General features: G+C 40.7%; 2 pseudogenes; one reads left to right on the top strand and one right to left on the bottom strand.

Moving 5' to 3' along the window:
• Positions 1 to 4,168: 4,168 nt before the first annotated feature.
• LOC146839079 (uncharacterized) lies at positions 4,169 to 8,032 on the bottom strand (annotated as a pseudogene).
• Positions 8,033 to 9,355: 1,323 nt separating this feature from the next.
• On the top strand, positions 9,356 to 16,559 carry LOC146839078 (uncharacterized; annotated as a pseudogene).
• The last annotated feature ends 2,626 nt before the right edge of the window (positions 16,560 to 19,185 follow it).

Here is a 19,185-nt window from a genome sequence, read left to right as displayed (position 1 = left end):
ATCAGTGAGTAATGTGTGTCTTCAACTCGAGTACTCCCTGCCACTGGTCTCTGTGTGCTCTGTGACTGTACGTTCTCCGTGTGTAAGTGTTGTCTCTGGGCCTGTGTACATTGTGTATCTGCGTGTGTTGGTGCTGTCTGTGTGTATACTTTGTGTCGACATGCTCCGTGGGTACATTGTTTTGTGTATTTGTCTGCATTTTTTGTTGTGGTGTGTCTTTATGCTTCTTTCATGTCTTTGTATCTCTTTGCATGCGTTGTTTGCTCTTCAGTGTCCATATATTGCCTTTATTTGTTCCTGTGTGCCTTCTGTATGCATGTCTTGCTTTTGGCCTAATGGTAGTCTGTTATATGCCTTTGTATATATCTCGTGTTTGTGTCTCCGTATGCATGCCTTATGTCTGTGCCTGCATGTATTTCATAGTTTTGTATGCATGACCTATGTGTGTGCCTCTGCACTCATGTCTGGTTTGTGTGTCTGTTGCATGTTTTAAATCTGTGCATCCATATGCACCTCCAATGCACACGAGCCTGTGTTTCCACTGTTCCTGTATGCATGTTTTATGTCAGTGTATCTGTATACCTGTCTTGATTTTGTGCCTGCTTCAGGCGAGAGAAGGACATCAGATATTGTGCAGGCACTGATAGCCATCCATGGTCCACTGAGAGAAGTCAGGGTATGTAAACACACGGTGCTGTCCTAGTTTTTAGGTCTCGCCTACGCAGCGCGCAAGCGCTGCTTAGGCAAAAAGTCCTTTAGCAGTGGCTTCGGCTTTTCAGCCAAAAACGTGCAGGCGTTCCATTGCCTTCAATGGCAACGCATGCACGTGTGGCGATTCACTTGCAGGAGCGAGCGGCGCCATATGGTAGCAATTATCGCTCCCTCAAGTGAATCGCGCCGTTCCCCTTCCTCCCCCCTGCTGCTGCGCGAGGCGGGCACATGCCTCCCCCTGCTGCCGTACTTATATCGAAAAATGCAAAGAGAGGTAGAGCAAATAGTGTGTTTTACATTAGATCAAGAAAACCAAAACCATCCTGGAAATAGCTGGAATTGAAGCCGTCAAGTTCTAGACTTTAATATTTAGAAATTTCACATGTGCCCAAAAAACTTACGTTCGCACAGTGCAAGGCCAAAGCACAGAAAACTGCAAACATTTTGAAGTTGTTCTCATCCGTTTTCGAGAAGGCACTGCCGCTTAATTTGTTCACCATCTGCACAACGCCTATCACGCTGCCTCGACTGACAATAGGCATGCACAGAATATTCCTCGTCGTGTGCCCCGTGTACAGGTCCACTTCTACTTGCTATCAACGTTCAAATCGAATTCTCATTTAGAGTTGAAATATATCTTATCAGACTATGAGGAACATAGGTTCGAGATCCCCTTAGAGATAGAGACACACGACTGCCTCAAATATTCATTAGAACAAAGACTAGGTCGCCAATATAAAATATATAGTCTTTGCTCAAATATGGTGCAAGTGCATCCATGGGGGCTCCAGCTAAAAGTACATCACTTAGATTATTAATTATTTACTTGTCTTCCACGGAGAACTACGGCAGGAGGGTAAAGTCATAATTGAAATAAACTTTTTTTTTTAAGTAAGGTCTCGGTTTTTTACCCTGCATTTTATTAGGGGAGCCTCTCTTAACTTCTGTCTTGCAACACAAATATGTACAATCCATTAAATAACTATAAATAAGGATCACTGTTAAGAGCGTTCCACAAAAGGGGTGTGGCACTTTTCTCAAGAGGAACTACATTCTGCTTTATACAAAAACGTCAACCTTAACACTTTCCAGGCGATAGACTTGCAGAGTTGCTCGAAGAAACAAATGCATGAAAATGAATGGAAACGGGCATGCCTAGGTTAGGAAGTTGACTACCTAGGGCGGTCAATGCTAATAAATACTTAACCACCATACTGTAATGTAGAGTACTGAATACAACGAAACGGGGGAGCCGTTGTAAACATAGCACTTGAAAGGAAAGGGCCACGATTTCTGTTGTGTTTACCGAGGGGCAATCCTGTTCGACAACTCTTCCAACTGCACGCATAGCCCGACGTCCCTTTCTGTTCCCCTGCAGCCATCTGCCGCCATTTTTGCAGCTGCCAGTGTGCACTGACTGCACATCTTTCCCTCTTGTGCCCGCGGCTTCCAAGCGTTCGTAGATTGTTAGCGCCAGAACAAGGGGCGACACTAAATGGAGGACAGCCCCTCCCCCGAACTAATCGTCGAGCGCGCAACATGTCTGATCAGTCCCTCTCTCATTTTACACTACGAGGGGCTGTTCATCAGTGTTAATCGGGGTCTGACATGCTTCTCCTTTCTCCTCAAACTACCAACGTAATCACCGTGACTACAGACTGACACAGTATCCACCGCGCCTCCCCAAACTCCAGCACAGCTCACCATCGCCTCCAGCTTATTAACCCTGGTCAAAAAGGAAGATCATCCTGGACTCATTCTGAAGACATCTGATGACTTCAGCTGAGCTATTCCTGTAATTATCTGGGGACGTCATCCCAAACCATCCTGAAGTATGCCTATAGGGGAAAATATTTAAATGGGATGACTCTTGCTGTAATCACAAAAACTATTCTAGGATGGTGTTCTGATGACTTCCACTGGCAGGGAGTGATTACCTTTTACAACTCCACGAATACTAATTGACAACTTCCGAATGAGTGAGAATTATTCCAGGATGGGTTTTAGACAATTTAAGGATGACTGCAGATTACTTTAGGATGATTCTGCAACAAATTCAGGATGACTGTCGATTATTCCTGGATGATCCTATAACCGCTTCAGGATGGAAGTTTATTACTCTGGAATGATCCCATGACAATTTCAGAATGAGTGTGGATTATTCCTGGATGGTCCTATGACCACTTCAGGATGGCTATTGATTACTTTAGAATGTCCCCATGATATTTTCAGAATGAGTGCAGGTTACTCTAGGACGATTTGATGGCAGCTCTAAAATGAGCATGGATTACTCTGGATTATTTAAGGACAACTACAGAATGAGTGTGGATTGCTAAATTATGACGACATAAGAACTTTCAGATGATTGTGGATCGCTAATAAATCATTACGGGTGGATTACACCTTTACAATTCCATGTTAGTAGCATGTTAGCCGACTGCCAGTATTCCCTTGCAGGGTCCCACTAGTAGTTTAGGACTATCGATTTGCTGGTAGGAAAACATTTTTTGGACCACCTCTTCAGTGTACTTTCCTTTCGAAAACAGGCCACTTGGATGTAATATGCCATATTTACACAATACCAAGTATTGTTTGTAATGCCACGAGTTCTAAAGTAAGGCCCAGATTTACAAAACTGTCACTGAACGCAGTGCAGCAGCCTTATTGGCTGTGTTGCAAAACAGGGAGAGAGCTGGGAAGTCTCATGTCTATCCCTCTCTCTAGCACCACTGCACTATAATGCAATGTTGTCTGTGAGAGTCTAGCCTAGGTTTCGGACTGGAAGGGTACCCTTCTGGTACCCAAAAAATACTATGTCTAGACAAATGTGCAACCTTTCCTATTTCGGATGAGTGTTGTACTAAATACCAATTAGCTCTGATTTGCAAATCATGAAAAGGATTTTGATTCTGGTCTGCATTATACAACTTAAGCAAAGCAAACACAACAATTCTCTAAATCTGGTCCTATTAATCTGATTAATTTTCTCTTGCTTTGGAAAGATTACTTTTTAAATTCTACAGTGAGAGGTAGCACCTGTATAAAATAAATCTGAGAAATGCTATTTTTGGCTAGGTTTGTGCTGCAGAAATACCACAAGCACCTTCATACAAAAGAAGTGGTCTGCAACAATGTTATATTTTGCATTCAGATAAGCTTAACAACGTGTGCTGCTACTCCCATACTCCTGACTCACTGGGACTTGCCTTATTCTGAGGTACAGAGCATTATCTGAAGCTGTTTGGCATGGTGACCAGTGGCAAAAGACTAAACAAAACAGTGCTTAAAGGAAAAATGTTCAAAGGGTATGTGTCAACATGTAATTTTATTTATCAAAAGCATATATATGGCCCCATAGGGGCCAGGATACCAAACATGAGAAAAAAATGCAGAAAAAAAAGTCCAGGAAAAAAAGGAGGGGAAAAAAGGCCCGACTATTGCAACCAGAACAAATGGCTTAACGAAAACCAGCAACTTTGTTGTTTGATTCTAGATTCTGAGTTTTCTTTAGTCCTCTCCTAGCATTGCAAATCTTTATAGCCAGCTTCCTTCTCATACTTCTGTTGTCCAGTGATGGCCAGCCGTTGGTCCTGCACACAGACTTCATAAACTCTGGAATAACAAAATGACATACCTCAGCGTCATGTTACCACCACTATGTTTGGTTTTTAATATGGCTAACTGCCTTTCAAAAGTTTCAGTTCCATTATTTCAGCTAGAGTGCCAGATGAGCTATGGTGAGTGTTACAAGGGTTCATAAGTGTAACATTAAGTGCACTTGGTCAAAGAAGCACAGGTGAGAGCAAGGCATTGAAGCAGCAAGTTGTGGATTCAGGAAATCTGTTGGAGTTTCAGGAAGAGGACAGAATTGTCCACCTTCAACCAATGTCTTAACTTTTGTGCAATGGGAAGCCTGATGATAAAAGGCTGGATCCCCTTCAAAACTTTAGATAAAAAACTTAGGGCAGCAGGAGTACTTTTCTGTAGCTCAAAATCTGCACTAAATGTGAGAATTATAAAAGAGCAAACATGACTGACAACAGAAATTGAACACAAAGCGCCACCACACAACTGTTGTTTGGCCCCTGGTCCCTAATGACCGTTAAAGCCCCAAGTAGCATTTTTTGAAAACAGTCGAAGAAACTAGCATAGTGAACAGAAATCAAAATTGGACCTTACAACCAAGTGCTAGGAACAAGACTGACTGATGTAATTATTAGGAGAGTTGAAGATGTCTAAATAAAAGCTGTGAGCACAGTATTTTTGAAGTTCAATTTGCTATCATGCCTTCATCCAGTTTGAGCCCTACAGATTTAGAAATAAAATCCCAACTCAAGGCTTTGTGGCAGATTTGCATGCCATTTGTAGCACAAACTCAGCACAAATTGTTAATAAATTATAAGCCACCCTCATTGTTCTTCTTGCAGGCAACTGTTGAGTAATGATGGAGTCATCGTACAATTATATGATACAAGAACACATTTGCAAAGCTTTAAAACAATGTATAATAATGAATTGTCACAATCGAAGATCAGTTGATTGTTAATTTGAACATTTGTAATATCTTACCAAATAATGCATCAACCTTCTCCTCATCAAGGACAGCTGTTGCAGCACGAGCCTTCGTTACACCTTTTGCAGATGCAAGTTCTTTTGGTGAAAAAAGTATTTCGCTGATACCATTGAGAAGAAAACCTGCACTGTCCCGAGCTGCCTTGGCTTCCTCCAAGAGTGTGTGCAATTTTCTCTTTGGAACAAGAACATCTCTGAACCGTGAAGGATCATTTGAGTCCTTCACCAACTGCTGCATATCAGTCTGCAAAAGTAACACAACTATTAACTATTTGCCATCATGTTAGGTTACATTCTAAAATATATATATATAGGAAGATAGTGCTTTTTTGATTTGGCATCTATACACGGCTAACAATGTAATATTTCCTAGGTTAGCTCCAGGAGTATAAACCAGCCCTATTTCAAAACATTGCATGCAGAAAGATTTCAAAGTCGTCATGCAGTAAATCTACAAGGTTTGTCCTATATAGACTTTAACTGAGCTAAAGAGTGGCAAAGAAAACAAGTACCTTTTGTACAGTGAATGATCGACTGCATATTTTCGATGCTGCCGGATCTGTTAAGTTCCTTGAGTTGCTCAAAGCAGACATGGCAGCTTGCAAATACTCTCTACCGCCAGCTCCCTATTGCAAGTCCTTGCAGCTGTGCTATAATCAAATAAAAACAGCTGTCAAAGGCAGCAGATAAATGCAATATTCACAGAACAAGCATACTTTTGGCAACGCATCTGTTTTGGTGGAAAAAAGGATTATTAATGGGAATTTGTTGCAGTTTACGTGGGAAGGCAGAATATCAAGCGTTCGTTTGCAGCTCGTAACCGTACACACTCCTCATTCAGACAGGATCCAGGGCCAACAGGATAGCCTTCATTTTGATTCATTATCGCCAAGGAGTTATATACCATTTCCTTAGAGAGAAAGCAAATCATAATTAGGCCATACAAGTGGAAATGCAATTTCGTAGGTACCTTAAAAAAAAAAAAAACACATTACCCCAGTGTTGAATGATGAACTTTCCTCCGTCATCAAATGAAATGATTCTTCATTGTCCTGAGGGTGGGAAAAAGAAAAGAAACCATTAGGCCTCATTTATACTGATCATGTCAAACAGTTTTCCATTTGTTTATTCATATTTCAACAGGTAGGTGTATGTGCCTTATTGTTGAGGGAATGAATGCACCATATTAATTCTATGTTTTAATAAGTATCTATGCTTTTTGCAGAGATAACAGGTAGAAGTTGTGGTTTTGGCACCAAAAGGCATGTTACGTTAACTAAGGAAAAAAAGGCTGGCATACAGGCTGCACAATATGCACATGTGTATAATGGCAGCACTCATGCAGCTCTGCTTACATTATGGTCAAAGCTTTCGTTGCTTGCAAACGGGTCATCATGGCAAGGGGTACGGTTCACACCCACAGGTGTTACTGCAGATGGAAAGTCACTGTAGGCCAGGCTGTGTGACTGTGAGCCGTGGCTACAAAACCTTATGGTGTCACAATATGTGGTGCCAAGGGTACCATAAATTTTTGATCTTGTTTGCAGGGTCTAGTAGGTGTTACTACATTGCTCGAAACAGCCAGCTCTTGTGTAGGAAATAGTTTTTTCGGTATTAACTGGTGTCGTGGAGAAAATGAGGCATGTTTTTGTCCATGATATTTTGATTTAAGTGGGGACTCCAAGACAAGTTCATTTTCACGTTCTACTTCATCATTTTTACTTGTGGATTTTGGCTGAAGGACACTAGCCATCCCTGCTAAAAGGGCCAGGTTTTCAAGTTTCTGCAAATTAATCAGCGAACTCGCATCACCAGGCCGAGAAGCCGTGCATGAGCTTGGTTACCAACTCTTATATAATCCAGCCCACTCTGCTTGGCTTTTTTGTCCTTGCATCTTTTCTCTGCAATTTCTTCCTCTTTGAGTTCACGTAACACCCTCTTAAGTCTTCCAGCGCTTCCCCGATTGCCACAGTCCATTATCAACTGCTCTTCCTCCTGTGCCCTTTGAAGTAACACCTGTTTTAGACCCTCTGTTGTTCCAGAATAGCCTGCAATTAAGTCTTCAAAAATATTTTGAATCGTAAAACACTGTTTCTTCACTAAAAAAACGAGAGAAAAAAAATATATATATATAAACTTCAAAACAGAGATAACACATTGATCACTTGCAATATATCTTCACGCGCTAGCCAGAATATATAAATAAACAGGTATTGATATTAAAGGACAAATGTACAATCTATCCATAACAAAGTAAGATTTCCTTATGAGACAGTACACATAGTAAACCTGAACTTTAACCTCCTGAAAAAAGTTGCTTAAATAAAATAGTTTATCCACAAATGGCTGCCTTATAGTTGTGCCAAGCTAAACGTTTCAGCCCTTTTCATAAGTGTTACATTTGTTTCTGGCATATATGAGGACATGCATGTTCATTTTTTCTGACCATTATTGGATTAATTTATTCTCAAATGTAGGTTTTTACTGAATCAGGTTGGTAATTTGTGCCATTATCCTGCAGTTGCAAACTTAATATAAAGATTTACTTATTGTGCTTACCAGATGATTGGAAAAGAATCATAGTTTTAAAATCTCTCTGTTCGGTGATTGGCCGACCAGTTTCATCTATATTTTCGACCAGCTATTTACAAAGAACTTCACCGGGATCGTCCGAAAGCAGAAAGTCACCATCTTTTCTAACACACACAGAACGATCGCACGTGAAAAATAGGACGTTGAATGAAACCATGATTCTGTCCTGCTAGATATAAAAATCAGGAATTAGTTTGTGTCTGGTTTAAGTTTCAGAGGTATAATACAAAGCATATCAAACTGATTCACAGATTATTTAATTTGAGAAAAGCGTCCCAAAAAGTACACTGACCTGGTGCAATTTACATCTAATATGCGTAGATTTTGGACTACAAAGAAGTGTTTAAGCATCCAACGAATGCCATTGAGGAAATTGCATGATAATCCAGTATGTGCTAAAGGGATTACAATTCAGATGATATAATGGTAGGCAGATCCCTATGGAGCTGCAATAATCTGACTCATTGCCAGCATGCAGAAAGCAATGAAATTGGTGGTGCTTGGTAGCGCAATACAGCTGTGCACAGCACAAACCATGCCCCATCTCATACGGGAAAAGACTTTTGATGCTGTTTGCTGGGGAAACAAGCATTGGCATAGCCAATAGGTCTCGCCTTTGGGACCTTATCCGTTTTTAGTTATGCTTTACATTATTGTGTGTGGAAGTTTTTAACACATTTATTAAGCATATTATAGAACTGAATTGCGAAGTACTTATGTAAATTGTTATTTTGTACAAGTAAACCACAGGGTATATATGTATAATACTAATAACAGGGTAGCAAATTAAAGTGGCAGAGAACAGAACAGAAGTATTGGGATGGTATAAACACAGGGCAACAGCAGCTGGTATAAAATGTTTATGAACAAAGTTAGGGCAACACGCTATTCCTGTTGAAAGCCCCACCCTAACATGCCACATATTTCAGAACAGCTTAAGGGAAATTGCAACTGTGCAAAACGGCACCAATACCACCAAAAACATGGCTCCTCATTACAAGGGGCCCAGTCTGAGGACTGCCTGCTCTCTTTTGAAAGGCCCTGTGCTGTGCAAGAATCAGGGTTGACCCTGGCCTGCAGGCTCCCTCTCACTAAAAAACAACTAAAAACGAACTGCCACTTTACTGAAGCCCAAAATCTGTATTTTACATGCAGTGCGCTGCCCCACTGGAATTTTGCTGCTTCTGTAGTTTGGACATTGAACGCAACATTACATATGAAACAAGCACAGACTATTGGCTTTGTCAATGGTTGTAGGTTGCTGAAGATAAATGAGCAACTATCACTGTGCTGCATATAAGGTTGAACATGTTGCGTGTTGTTACATGGGCAAGCTGTGGCCTACGGTTGGAGCAGGCGACCTTCACAGCAAGTTGTGGAATGTCTTTCATAAGTCACTGCATCAATGGAAATGTCACATTAGCAATGTGAATACTTGGCCGCTCTGATATTAACTCACACAAATGAAACCTGCCACTAGATGAAACTCCCATCTCTCTCCAGCAGGTAAATTAATCACCAGAGTTTACTTGACACTGTGTGTTGCTTGAAAACTGCTCAATATACAAGGAACATTGTAGTATTTTTAACACCTCTGTACTGCTACAAAACTGCGAAACAAAAGTCCCATTACTGAAGAGAAAAGTATTTTTGAAGTGCTGGCCCATTAAAAACACTGCCCCTGTTATTGTGCCTGTTTGTCCCTGAGTCCAAGGACAAGGCCAGAGCCTGCAACCCACTCCCTTTACACATAACAGAGAAAGCCCCATAGCTGCCAAGGTTTCAGACCGCTATGTGTGACGTTTCATATTTTCAGTGAAATTATGAGTGACATTTTAATGACAATGAGTGACACCTTCACAAGAGTAACATTAAGCAATGAAGACGAGGGAAACACACTGGGGGTTGAATAAAAAAATGCAACATAAATGAGTAGAAATCTTTTTTTCAAGCCTGCAGGGAGCAGCGCACGCACTTCAAATGGCGGCATATTGATGTGCTATTAATGAGATTGATAAAGTGCTACTAATTAATGAATTTTGAGACTATGGAATTGCATTCTCGATTTTTTGTAGGCTCCTCTTGCGGGATTTGTTTTATAAAAGTGACATGAGTACATCCCATAATTATGATACATTCAGGTCAGGGTTCTCACACTGCATAGCGGTAGTGCCATCTTCACACACTCCTGAACACTTCCAGCTTCCTAAAATATCCTCATTTGCCAGCTTCTCGCAATGCAACACAATGTCTTCTGCTCACACAACTACCAGGGCTGTCGGCTCACAATACTGCACAGTGCCAGCTCCTCACACTGCCAACTAGTGTCAGTTTTCTGCATTGCCACAGTGGGTCTCTCAAACTGTCTACCTTGTTTATTTCTCACACTATTCAACAGAGCTAACGTCTAGAAGTCCACATGAGTAAAATATTACTATCCCGCCAAGCAGAGAGGCCTTCATTTTGCTCACAAACGCAGGTATCTCACGCTACTAAGCACTACCACCCACTCACACTGACCACTGGCAAGCTTTGTCACAAAACGCTCTCATTGTTAGGCAGCTCCACCTTCTAACTATGCCCTTTAGTGAGTGACTGATACACTTCTCAATAGCATCACATGTTGTGCAGTAAGTACAAGCTTTCATTGCTCCCAGTAAATGCAAGGGCCCCACTCTGTGATGAGTTTTTTTAGATAGGTCTCCCCTAAATTCAAATAGTTTAAATACACGTGGTTTAATTAACCCTCACATATTTCATTAATATGAATTATCAAAAAGTTTAGGATTTTCAAAACCAACTTTAATTAGCATTTTACTTCAGGGGACTCAGATTTTTCACGTGCACACGCCCCTTTCCCACAAGCCTTTGACTGCAACCTGACAGAATACCCAGGTAGGCAAGTCCCAACTGTCTTTTTGATTATTAAGGATACCGTGTGGTGGGTCTATGTGTCGACTTTCTGAGGTTAAGATACATAGTGCACTACTGTAAAACATGGCAGCGTCTGAGGGGCAAACCGAATTCCAATCCTGGTCTCCTCGCTTCACCGCATTGTGATCTTGGGCAAATTACTTTTTTATTTAATTTAATTTAGCGCTAATCCGCCCGAAGGTATTGGAGTTCACAAGCACAAGTTTCATAACAGAAGGGCGCAGATTCATATTTTGTGGGTAAGGGAAAATGAAGTGATTTGCCCAGAGTCACAGGAGACTCGAACCTGGATTCCCCTCTCAGCTGGCAGCTCTGTGCCACCATGCCACATCCGCTTTCCATTCTAGTTTACCCTCTACAGTGGAAATTATGGTGGCTCGCTTGTTTTAAAGTTCCTAATGTATTTATGTGGTTTTCCATGTTTTTATCTTTTATGACTATGATGTGTACTTGAATAAAGATCCTTTCACTCAATCAATCATATCCAAAATGGCAGGCACTTCACTTTCATGCTCTAACTGGGGTACCGAAATGTCAGTGCTATGAAGCACTCCTAATATACAATAGGGGCTTTGCAAATAACCATCATCATGGCTACACCTCACACTAAAGCACATTATCCCACCTGGTCTTTGCTGCAAACACAATGACTTTGACCCCGTAATACCCCCAGGCTACCACTGCTCAGCGCTGCCACAAACACCATCTATGATCAACACAACGTCCCGCGCTGCCAGTGTTGGTGCCATGTCACCGTTAGTCCCGCAGTGTCACTAACTGAGCTCTGCAGCGATGCCCTCTCCGGCCCCACAACATCACTGCAAGGGTCTCTTTTGAATGCACCGTCACAAGGCACAATACACGCTCTGCCGATGACGGCCTCCCCTTCGTTGTCATGCTTTGACCCCTCTCGCTCCACCCACTCCCACCTCCTGACACCCCTCCTGATGCCTTCACATCGCCTCGGCTTCCTCCTGGCTAATTGAAGCATATATATATATATATATATCCCGCTCAAAAGATCCCTCTCTCCCGTCCGGGAAGAAGGCAGCAGCACTCACGGGTTTGGTTTCATGGCCAGTTTATTCCTTAGCGCTTCACAGACGCGTTTCGGGTTCTCCCTTCGTCAGTGTGTTAACAGTAAACATAGCGCGGCGCCACTTTTTATATATACAAAAAACGTCACATTTCCGGGAATTGCGAGCAAAGAAGGACCATTCCGCCTCTACACATTTTGGGCGCCATCTTAGAGTGTACAAAGGCCGCATTTAACACTTGACTACTGATTACAATTGTATTCAATATACATAAAATCAACATCTCTCTTTCCCCACAATAGGTATTGTGTCAAGTGTATGTGCCCCGTTATTTCTACATTCGTATTCCTCATTTATTTACAAATCTTGCCGTGGATCGGCTAATGGCGGTTCCATAGAACCGCCTAGTCCTTCATCATGCTCTTCATTCTCGCCGTGTATCGGCTAATTAAAACCCATCTATGTATTATTAGTTTAAGAGGTTTTAGAGATTTATAATGTCACATTTAATTCTCTACACTTTGCCGATCACCTAGGTCCCCAGGTGCACCGTTAACTCTTCCCCGCTGTTCATACCATTCGGGCTTTTCGTTTGTAGGTCAATTATAAATCTTGACTCCAGTCTTCTCAGCCTAAGCACCCTATCCCCTCCTCTAATGTGGAGTGGTACATGGTCCAGCCCAAAATATTGGAGTAGGTTCCTATTATGGCAAAGTGTCTCGCCACTGGATAACTCATGTCCCTATTAGTAATAGCACGCATGTGCTCCAAAATCCTAGTCTATACACTGTGTATAGTGCTGCCGATATACCTTAACTTGCAAGGACATATCAGGCAGTAAACCACATGTGTGGTTTGACATGTTATGAATTTTTTGATGGTTTTACGTTCCTTCATTCCCTTAATTTCATAGCTCAATGCTGAATGCACAGGCCTTGCATTTGCCACAAGGGTAAAAGCCCTTCAATTCACCAAATGTGCCTTGCTTTGTTGTGAGGTTGTCTAAATGGCTGTGGACCAGCTTATCTCTTAATGACCTGGCTTTCTTAAAGGTCATTAATGGGACTGGTGGGATATAATTCCCGATGATTATATCAGTTTTCAGAACGTGCCAGTTTTTTCGGAAAATGTGTCTTATGGAATCAGCATCCTCCGAATAAGTTGTAATTAGACAAAATTTGCCCTCCTCTTTCTTTTTTTCATTTTTGTTGACCTCTAATAGTTTTTTTCTAGGTATCTTACTTACTTTTTTTAGTGTGTTATGTAGTAATGTTGAGTCATATCCTCTGGCTACGAATCTCTCAAGACTCTCTTTGGCTACGTTTGCAAAGTCGCATTCCCTGGAGCAGTTGCGTTTCAAACGCAAGAGTTCCCCATATGGTATACTGTTTTTCAACTTCGGTGGGTGACTGCTTGTGGCATGAAGTGTACTATTGCATGCAGTCGGCTTTCGGTAAAGAGCTGTTGTTATCTTATCATCTTGTATCCTCACTTCAAGGTCGAGATAGTTCACTGCCACTGAACTAATCTCGCCTGTGAAGTGTAGGTTGAGATTGTTCTTGTTCAGGTGGCTAATGTATTCTTTGGCATTATTAACAGACCCCTTTCCAAACTAGGAAGAGGTCATCAATATACCTGTGCCATGTAACTATGTTTTCTGTCCAGGCGGCATTGGAAGGGGACCATACCACCTGCTCCTCCCACCAGCCCACGAATAAATTCGCGTAACTGGGGGCGAAGCAGGTGCCCATCGCGGTCTCCGAAACCTGCCTATAAAGGTCTCCCTGAAATAAAAATCTATTGTTATATAGGCAAAACTTTATGAGCTCAATCAGCATGTTGTTATGTTCTAACAGTTTTAATGCCCTCTTATTCAAGAAGTATTCCACCGCCTTCAGTCCATATTTATGGTCTATGCATGTGTATAGACTTGTAATATCAAGCACTATGAAAACAAAAGATCACTCCCATTGTAAGTTCTCAATGCGGGCAATGAAGTTCTTAGTGTCTCTGATATAAGAGGATAACTGTAGTACTGATTGAAAAAGGAAATGATCTACAAAGACAGACACATTTTCAGTCAGGCTCCCCAATGATGAAACTATGGGTCTGCCGGGTGGGTTTCTTTTGTCCTTTTGTATCTTTGGTAGATGATAGTAGGTAGGAATAATAGGGTTGGTCGTTCTCAGGAAAAGAAATTCCTCCATAGTCATCATAGATTTAAATTATACCCCACCAGTAGATGACACAGATGATGATCCAATTGATGCTGTTTGGGATACGCTTTGTAGCAGCTTAAAAGGTGAAATGGATGCTCCGCTTAAAGATGATTTAATTAATGACTCGGTTCCTGGTTTGGAACAACTTTTGGATCAAGTTGGATATACCATTCAAAATGAGTACGAAGAAATTCAAATTTGTTCTGATCAAACTAATACCACAGATGAATCATCACCTATTTTTGAGGGCTCCAACAGATGCTCAGGGGTGGCCATTCTATTGCTTTGTTGCTTTGTCATTCGTGATGAGGCAGCTGGCTATGTGCTGAATCTCATCTATTTTCTCTTGCCACGTGATAATAGAATGTTCAGAACTATGTATCACCTTCACAAATACATCAAAAAATGTGTTAAGGCCCCAAATATTACTTACTATTGTGCCACTTGCTATACACATGTTGATAAAAAGACTCAGACCTGTCCTAACCAACACTGTATGAAAGATTTGATTCAAAGTGACTCAGTGTCTAATTTCATCCAGCACAGCCTAATTGCACAGTTACAGACTATGTTTTGGCGAAAACATTTTACAGAAAAGGTGAGGAAACATCGATTTGATCACTATATGGAGAATGAGAAACAAACAATGAAAGATGTATATGATGGGGAAATGTATTTGGATTTATTCAAGAGTGGATTCCTGAAAAACTCTAACAGCCTTTCATTTGCAATGAACACAGATGGTGTTCCTGTATTTAAAAGTTCCAAAATATCAATGTGGCCAGTGTACTTAATGGTGCCTGCATCTCAAAGAAAACTGTGTGAAAATATATTACTATATGGTATTTGGGTTTCCGCAAAAAAGCCAATAATGTGGTCTTTCTTAAAACCATTATATATTGAACTTGCACAGTTGGAAAGTGGAGTGTCATTTAAAGATCACAACAATTGTAGTTTTACTTGCCATGCTACCCTTCTGACAATCACATGTGATTTACCAGCTCGTTGTCTTGTTTCAAACAACACCCAGTTTGATGGGAAGTTTGGGTGCTGGCATTGTCTACAAGAGGGTGAAGTCACTGTGTCAGGAAAAGGGCACTGTAGAGTATTTCCTTACAATGCTGAAAACCCAAAAGGCCCACCAAGGACACTCGATACTATTAAATCAGATGTACACAGTGCAATAGCAAATATCGAGAGTGGACTTTCTGATTACAGTGTTAGAGGGATCAAAGGTCCCATGTGGTTCATGTTTTTGAAACATTTTTGTGTCAGCAGAGGATTTGTGATTGATTACATGCATGGTGTATGTAGTGGCATTATGAAATTGTTGATGACCATCTGGTTCACTAAAGAATATAAGCATCATTCATACTCTTTTTATGAAAAAGTCAAAGTAGTTAATGGCTATTTGAAACAGATAAAACCCACACTGGGATGTTAGTAGAGTTCCAAGGTCTGTTGATGAACTACCATATTGGAAGTCCTCGGAGTTTCGAAACGTTCTTTTATTTTATGGAATGCCTGTGTTAAAACATGTTTTAGATAGATCAAGCTATTTACACTTTTGTGTACTTATGAAAGCAATTCATAAGCTATTAAATGATGACATTAGCCAGGAAGATTTAAATATAGCAGAACAGCGTTTACTTTTGTTTGTGCAACTGTTTAAGGATTTATATGATAAACGATTTTTGACAATGAATGTTCATCAATTGGTCCACTTAGTAGACAGTGTAAGAGCAGCAGGGCCTCTGTTCACTGCTAATTGTTTTGTTTTTGAAGATTTTAATGGTTTCCTTTTATAACATGTGCATGGTACAGTAGTTATAGAAACACAAATTCTAGATGCAGTAAATATTATACAAGTAATACCTGTGTTAATGGAAAATCATTTGCCTCCTGGTAGTGTTGAGGCAGAATTGTACCAGAGTTTGATGTGTTCATATAAGAGAAACAGACAACGATACTTAAAAATTGAAAATTGCATTTACAGTGTTGGTTCTACATACCCTTACAGCTTAACAGAGAATGAATATATAGCAGTCACTCAGATTACTCATATTTTAAGCTCTGATGTAGTAGCCTATACAAAATATTTTTAGAACAGAGCAACATTCTTGTTTACAGCTCAAATTACACTCGTATTCAGAGGAGAGACCAAAGTGTAATAAAATATGAAACCGAATCTGGAGTGTGTGCCTGCGGCAGGGTCACTAGATTCATTCAGTGTAAGCAGGCAGACGTGTCTGCTAACCTCGCACTCATGGTTCCACCTCAGTGTGAATCCTATGACATCAGGGAACCAGTTCATCTGGTTGTAGTAGACAACAAGATCACAGCTATCAGGATATCAATGGTAAAATGTGCCTGTTTTTACATTGAGGTAGAAAATGAATCATTTGTAAGTGAAATGCCAAATCCATTTGCAAAGGCAAATCATGCTAGAAAGTTCTCCTACATGCACGTCTCTTTTCATAGTGCATTTGATTAGAAATCATCTTGATAAGCATTCCTAACCTGTGCTCCAAGGACACCTGGGTGTCCGCGACACCTACGCAGGGGTCCTAGACTGCTCATAAAACATAGTAATGTCGGCCAAATAATAAAGTGTATATCAATATAGAAGCAAAATGTACAACTGAACATTCAAAAATGTATTTATAAATCTGCAGCAATATGAAATTGGAGGCTAAAAATTAATTTGGTATCCTCGAATGTATTTTTGGGAGCAGAGCAAGTACATCAAATACAATACAGTATGGCTAATGGGTGGTCTCAATTGATTTTTAGAAAACTTCAACCTTCCCATTACAAGATAAATGTTGGGTTTGTTTTTGCATTTGTTTGTGAATGCAATGAAAAATTTCATAATTTGTGTATTTGTTTGATGAATGCTTGTTTCCCTCATTTGGTGTATTGTTTTGCGGTGGATAGATAAAGATTCAGCTGTGCCTCCAGTGATTGCATAATGTGTAGCATTTATTTTTGTTACGTTATTTAGTTTATTCTGCTGCATATTTTCATACTTAATTGTCCCTTCACTTCAGTGGCCATGACGAGCTGGACTCGTCATGGGCCGCGGTTGCGCTGTGCCCATGACGAGTCCGGCTCGTCATGAACCCCGCCCGCTAATGTAACGGCCGGCACAGGGCGGGGAAAGGGCGTGGCTCTGAAGGGGTTAACTTCAGTGGCCATGCGTACAATGGCTACTGTTCATCTTCCTCAATGCTGGGCATTGATCTTTTTACAGTGGATGCTTATTTTACCTGGTTGGTACAAAAAGAAAGTGACAAAAATAAATGTTTTAATAAATAACCTCTAACTTGTACATAGTTTGCTAAAGCACATTGTATGTTCAGTTGTGTATAATAGAACATTTATATGTCATTTTGCGTTTATCTGCAATCATCCAACAGTTTGCATTTTTCTGGAAACCTGAAACCAAGTGGTGGACGTGCTCTTTAAATAGACAAGCAATTCCTGTTAAAATCACCAGAAGCAAAAACATCTTATTGAAAACACAATAGTACCTTTGAAGTAATCAGATACTTATTTTCAAATCAGCCCAAAGTCATCAGGAACAATATGAGCTTGTAAAGTTATCTGAGAGTCTTTCTCAAGTCATCCTTAAATCATCAGGAATAATGACACCTTCTGAAGTCAGCAGATACTCATTTCAAGTCATCCTTAAATCATCACGAATAATGACACCTACTAGAGTCATCAGATACTCATTTTCAAGTCATCCTTAAATCATCAGGAATAATGACACCTTCTGAAGTCAGCAGATACTCATTTCAAGTCATCCTTAAATCATCACGAATAATGACACCTACTAGAGTCATCAGATACTCATTTTCAAGTCATCCTTAAATCATCAGGAATAATGACACCTTCTGAAGTCAGCAGATACTCATTTCAAGTCATCCTTAAATCATCACAAATAATGACACCTTCTGAAGTCAGCAGATACTCATTTCAAGTCATCCTTAAATCATCACGAATAATGACACCTACTAAAGTCATCAGATACTCATTTTCAAGTCATCCTTAAATCATCAGGCTGCGCTTTTCAGCTTTGCTGATGACTTCAAGAGCTTGATGATGTCTGATGATGTGAAAATGACATCTAATGTAGTTGCATGATCATCTTAGGACTCTAGGATGGCTTCTAAAGTAATCCTGTTTGACCTGGGAACGCTCGACTCCATGTTGAATAGTTTACATTCCTCAGGCAAACCCGTAAAAAAACAAGGACAGGGCTGGCTGGAGCAGTTGTAGGTTTACCAGACAACCATCATGTACGTACCTAAAACGTACTTAAAACCCAAACTGTGGAAACTTAAATGCACTATAAGTAAAACAAACAAAGAAATAAACGTCCTTTACATTTAGTGAACAGCGGCCTGTACTGAGAGCAGTTCACATCTGCCTGCAGACAAGAACAGCAACGAAAATGTCCTTGTTAAATAGGACTGTAGGCAGATATGATCAGGGCAGCTACAGCGTCACTCCCTGCGCCTCTGTGCCGATTTGTGATCCTCGACCTCTGCCAATGAACTCATCCGTCAACCGATCTTTTAAAAGTAAGTTTGCTTTTAGTGACCGTTGTTTGTGTCTTTCACCAGTGACTGTTATTTACCGTTTCACAACCTCCATTGTGATGAGTGATGGAAAACAGTGCACAGTGCCAGCCAACATCTTTTATGCTGGTGTGATTGCACGCTCTGTGATCTCATTGGGTGAACTAGCACGTGCTGCCACATCTTGTGATGCCATTGGGGGGTTAAAAGGCACTGAATGATATCGCGTATGACACTGTCGATGATCAAATGGCTTGCAACGTCACTTCCTGTGATGCCTTACTGGAGATCAGATGCATGGGATGTCATTTCCTACTATGTAATTTCCCATGATGTCACAGAGGGAACATTTTGCATTAACCCGGCTTGTTTAATTACAAGTTACTTCTGAGCTTGTCCCTAATTAGGCAGAGGAGGATTTTGGCGCAATGAAAAGTCTAATTTGTTTACCAGAGAACCGAGGGTCGGTCAGGGGAGCCCACCCCACTTTGATTTATCTTTTAATTCAGTGAGATGTGTACACTGGCTTGTCCT

The sequence above is a fragment of the Triturus cristatus genome, chromosome 4_2 (genome assembly GCF_964204655.1).
Source record: "Triturus cristatus chromosome 4_2, aTriCri1.1, whole genome shotgun sequence".
Lineage (NCBI taxonomy): Eukaryota > Metazoa > Chordata > Amphibia > Caudata > Salamandridae > Triturus > Triturus cristatus.
The sequence above is the reverse complement of the archived record's forward strand: the minus strand, read 5'-3'. Positions and strand labels throughout refer to the sequence as shown.